Source organism: Pectinophora gossypiella, chromosome 3, assembly GCF_024362695.1.
Source record: "Pectinophora gossypiella chromosome 3, ilPecGoss1.1, whole genome shotgun sequence".
Taxonomy (NCBI): domain Eukaryota; kingdom Metazoa; phylum Arthropoda; class Insecta; order Lepidoptera; family Gelechiidae; genus Pectinophora; species Pectinophora gossypiella.
In genome coordinates, this window is record NC_065406.1 from 4,409,724 (window position 1) to 4,415,850 (window position 6,127).

Genomic DNA, 6,127 nt, shown 5'->3' on the forward strand with positions numbered 1-6,127 from the left:
TTTATTTTTTAATTGCTTTTTATTATGATGATTCATGAGACGTTCGAAAATTGATTTGATTTTTAAAAAAAAAACTTCTTGCAAAATAAATTTGAAAAAAGTTTTCTGAATAAATCATTTTTTTTTCATTCTTTATTTTATGATAATATGTTATGTAAGCATTTAATATGTTTTTTTAATACAGACTCTACTTACTACTACTACTACGTTCTAGGTGCAAATGAATATAATAAAGAAAACAAGGCTAAGCAACTTGGCTAAGACTGTACACTTAAAACACCGTCGAAATATGAATAAGTTATTCAATAAAATCGATATCAGCATAATTAATGTATCTGCCATTACATGCGCAGGATTCCTCGGGATCTCAAGTGCATACTTGCAACATGCAGAGTATTGCAGCGTGCAATTGCATCCGCATTGCAATAAATTTTATTTGTTCGTGGTCGCATCGGGCTCTATCTAAATGTGTCAATATATCTTAGTCATGGCCCTGTATCGCGATAGTGGCTCATACGCAGAATCCGCTTGAAATATTACTTGGAGAATTTGTTATTAATGAGCATGAATATAATTTGTGATGTAGAGGTTATTGTACCGGGTGAGAGCCCTCAGCGCCCCTATTTGTCCGGCCAAGTAGCTAATGGCATTTGTGATAAATCTATATTAAATCACGTCAAAAAAAGAAAACAGGATAATGTGATATTATAATATACGTACGGACTAGTGTTACTATGTTGTTTTTATTATGAATGTTGTGTTCACTAGAAGTTGGTTTACACATTAGTATATTTTACATAGGTTAATTATGTCTTAACTAAATTTCACAATGTGCATATCTGTAGTGATCCATTACTTAAATAAATACTTAAATAAATTATTACGTTGTATTGACTGTAGATATTTTTTTTTTTTCACCTTGAAGATGCTTAGTAGGTGGTAAGACACTTCATACGGCCAAGTATTTAATGATATTTGCAGCAAATCTACACGCATAAGTCAGGTAAAAAAAAAGCTAGAGCGCTTAACATTGTTTTTTTTTTTTAGTTTTAATGGTGTTATTTGTTGTAAACATCGTGAGGAAACCTGAAAAAAATGGTGGTGGTGAACTGGACCTCCAGTTCACCACCAGTATCAGTATGATAGGTCACATACCTATGTGACCTATCATACTTGTACATATATATTGAGCTGGTTTTCCCTTCGCGGGTTGTAAAGCCAGACAGGCAGTCGCTTCTGTAAAAAACCGGACCTGTCAAATCTTCAGGTTAGGTAAGCGGACTTTGTGAGAAACGGGATAATGTTAGGAGGATGATGATGCTGTTCTTTGTTAAAGAAAAAGATACATTTAAGTTAGCTCCCTGAGGTAAAATATAAGGCATTATATATATTTGTCATAACAATATGAAGAGGTATCTGGTAGTTGTACAATCAGATTTTATTTAGTACCTCACGAGACGTACTGTAGTAGTTATGTGGTGTTCCCGGCAATGTTTCCACCATGGGTACGTTCTGGTCAGTAAAAGGCCAAAACTTATGTAAACAGAGCTTTATTACCTAACCTTTAGGTAGATAACACCAGAATACAATAAAGAACAATTTGGAAATCAGCTAGACTCCTTACTATTAAAGAGTTTTTTACAACGGGAACATCCGTATCTTAATAACTTATTCATCCGGGTGCTTTCGAGGCCAAAGTGAACAGGCACCTTCTAGGCGAGCTCGCTCTATCTTAGGCCTCGTCAGTACCTTCGGGTAAGTCTGGGGCCAAGCGCAAACCCATCAGAGGTAAAAAAAAAACATTCTCAATTTGGGAATGTTCCTGGGAACGGTACACCACTGATCTCTAGCGATATTAAAATTTTCGCGGCACCTTTTGGTACTTTACAGGCCAACTTAAGTATAATTCAAGCAATTGTTTACGTAAAAAAACTTGCCTACATCTTATTGATGGCCAATAAAGGGAGCAGCAAGGTCGTCCGCATTTTTGACAAAAAAAAGGTTCAGTACATTGTATCTATTTACATATGAGATGGGGGATAATAAAATACTTATCTCCAAATAGGGAAATCCATTAAGTATGTTCTTTTCATCACGATGAACTATTTATTTCACCATTTTGAGATGTAAAAGGACAAAAAAGGGAGGGAAAAGGGAAGGGAAGCGGGAGGGGGGGGGGGTGTGAAGGGTTGATAGAACATTTCAATTTACTCCATTATAACTGAGTATTAAGTAATTTGCATGTGGGATGGGTGTCACTCATAGAAGCGAGAGACAATGCATTGATACTGACTATATATTATACCGACTAATTTATACTAATTTATATAATATTAAGGAGAAAAACGAAAAACCTAAAAATATGGGAATTATGTACAAACATAACATAACATCACACTTGTATTCCTAAAGAGGTAGGCAGAGGTGTATAGAACACCCACTCCTCGCCAGCTATGTTTGTTTAGTCTATCTATCTATCTATCTATATCAGCCTAAATTTATATCCAATTTTGGACGTAGGCCTCTTCCATGTTTTTCCAAATTTGTTTTCCGAAATTTGTTTAGAAACCGTGTTAAAATAAAAAAAAATATGACAAAAATGAATAAAAACAAGTGTTACTGCTAGGTATGTCGTGCCTTGTAGTTTCATGATCTTCATTGCTTATTAGCGATACATCAAAAAATTAATGATTTACCTAATGTGTGTAATGTAATATATGCAATGTAATATAATGAAATGTAATGTAATGTATGAAATGTAATATAATGAAATGTAATGTAATGTATGAAATGGTGCTAATTCCTGTAAATACCATCTAATTTTATTTTAAGTTATATCTGTCATTTTCTTATCCGCCGAAAAGGAAAGGGACGGGTAATCGACAAGCATAAAATTTATGGAACACACGTCAATTTTAAGCACAAATCTAAACCAACCGTCTAAAAATTTTACATCAGTCAATAACCCGACACGTTCATTTACTCATTCTTCCTAAAATTAAGAGCTGTCAATCATCCGTCCCTTTCCTTTTCGACGGATATGAAAATGACAGATATAACTTAAAATAAAATTAGACGGTGTCTCCAGGAATCGGGGCCAATGTAATATTTAAATTAAAGATTTTACACTTTAATCCTGCGTCCATTCTAGCGTTGCTCTTAAATAATAAGTGGATGCATGTTCTAAGTATCAGGCTGTGATATTTTTTATTGTACTTAGTTTGCTTAATTACGGGAACACACGCCAGTGACTTGATTACAAGCTATGTAGGTGTTGTCTTACAAGGGTGGACGTCGCGAACTGTGGGAATCTGAAGGCAAATGGAATGTATCGTTTTGCGTTCAGTAATAGGCCTTGGAATGTCGTTGGGATATTCATTAGGATATTGGTGTAAGTTGGAAATGAGATAGAATTGAGAAAGGCCGCGGCTAACCATCGATGAAGGGACAAGATCTAGTACATACTTGGGTACTAGATATAAAATTTAGGGGGGTTAAAATGGCCACATCGAAGCAATTCATCTAAAAAAGCAATATTGCCATTTGACATTTGTTTGCATTGCGCACGTAAGTATAAAAAAAAAGGTTATAAAAGTAATTTTATATGTGCAAATGTCAAATTGCAATGTTGCTTTCTTAGATGACTTGCTTCGATGTGGCCATTTTAACCCCCCAGATATAATTATTGAATAATGATAGGTACGAGCATTGAGTAAGTTAGGAGAAGCTACAAGAAATAAGCTGCAGTAGTTTTAGGCGGATGAGGCAATCGCTATGTAAAAAATGACTATTCTTCTTCTATCGTGTGGGTTGTGAGGTGGATGACCAACCTCATCAACCATGTCAGGGTTATTATTAAACCACCAAAGGCCCCTGACGTGACTCAAGTAACGACTGCGTACTTACAACAGTAAGTAGTAACCGGGGCCAATGGCTTAACGTGCCTTTCGAAGCACGGACCATCTTACTTCTGGACAATCAGGTGATCAGCCTGCAATGTCCTAATTAAACTAGGGATTACATTGTAATTTGTCCCCACCGAGATTCGAACCCAGGACCTCCGGATCGTGAGCAGAACGCTCCACCACTTTATTTTTGAATTTGAATTTGAAATTTTAGAAGTACTGCAGCTTCTCCAGCAACCTGTATAGCTGAGGATAAGTAGCTACAAGAAAAACCTCGACAGAGGCTTAGACGTTCTTAAAAAACATTGTGACAATCGACATGTCAATTCCATACATTTTTATCACTGCCACTGTATATTGTCCTTACATTATGTTGACAACATCGCTAAGGCCACAAGTCTATAAAAAAATCCATCACGCTTGACAGGATGCAGTTACAAATAACAGCTATCCTGCTTGATGAAGTTTGCCTGTCTTCGCTTCAGAGATGTGTAAAGGCTGTTATTTGTGTATAATTATTGTAACGTCGACATGGTCAGTTGCTGACGTGTGTCATGGGATGTAAAGTGAAGTCCCTCGGGCGTTGTGGTGACTTTGATAACTTGGTGAACACTTTTGACATCTAATCAACCAGCAGTTGGAAGATGGGTGGTAGATTCTGGTTGTCTTGTGTCCTCTTTGGTGAACTGGGTTGGTGACTTGACACGTTATATCAATATTACAACGTAAATAAATAATTTTGAATTTGAATTTTGAATATTTTTGCCTTTTGATGACTTATGGTCTTAAAAACCCGATCTTTCAGCAGATGCAAGCGATAATGAATCGAATGTCTATAAACAAACAGTGTCATTCTAAACATCTCAAATGGATCGTCGAAGTGAAACCAATGCGACACCAGATGATCGCTTTCTATTGGCGCATGCGCGATGAAAGTGATATTTGCATGATGCGCACGCGATTTTTTTCCACCAAACTACACTTCTCATCAAAAAAATCGAAACACTTCCGTTTTCATTGTTTCTGTCCGAATTTAACACAAAAAAGAATTCATACGATGAAAAAAAATACATAAATGTATAGCTGGCAGTTTGGCCATTACAGTAATAAGCGAAAATTCTAAATTCAAAATTAGAATTTCATTTGTTTATCTTATAAACGAAATGAATCACTGTTTTGAGACAAATGTGTGTTTAGGGTTGGAGTACATTTAGCGTTTAAAAACTAAAAATTGGCGCCTATCCTTAAACTTTTTGTTTTTTATTTCAATACTGTGACTTTGGGACGTCTGAAAAAAGGTTTTTTTTCTAAAACGTATGGATACTTCGCCCACAGAAGCCGCCCAAGTTGTGGCATTGCTGGATTCTGGCCTTAGTCAGCGTGTTGTGGCTGCAAGACTGCATCTAAGCCTGTCATCTGTTCATAGAGTCTATAAACGTTATCGGGAGACTGGTTTGTTCACGCGCCGTTCAGGATCTGGCAGGAATCGGGTCACTTCTGAGCGAGATGATCGATTTATTGTAACAACTTCTTTAAGAAATCGACGCCTTAACGCTTTTCAACTGCAGCAGCGGCTTCGTGTTGTACGAAGGGTGGCTGTAAGTGACTCTACAATTAGAAGAAGGTTGAAGGATCGTGGACTGGTACCGCATAAGCCAGCAAATGGGCCGAAATTAACTGCAGACCATCGAAGAGCGCGCCTTAACTTTGCACGTGAGCACCTAAATTGGTCATACCTACAGAACCGCCACCATAGCTGACCTTTTCTTCAATGCAGCATTGTGCATAGCGTTCTCCGTCTCTTCTGTAGACCTTGTTCCTTCCGTCGTTACCATACAGCATAATTTTACACTCATCAGAAAAGAGAACTTTGCTCCACTGTAGGTATGACCAATTTAGGTGCTCACGTGCAAAGTTAAGGCGCGCTCTTCGATGGTCTGCAGTTAATTTCGGCCCATTTGCTGGCTTATGCGGTACCAGTCCACGATCCTTCAACCTTCTTCTAATTGTAGAGTCACTTAAAGCCACCCTTCGTACAACACGAAGCCGCTGCTGCAGTTGAAAAGCGTTAAGGCGTCGATTTCTTAAAGAAGTTGTTACAATAAATCGATCATCTCGCTCAGAAGTGACCCGATTCCTGCCAGATCCTGAACGGCGCGTGAACAAACCAGTCTCCCGATAACGTTTATAGACTCTATGAACAGATGACAGGCTTAGATGCA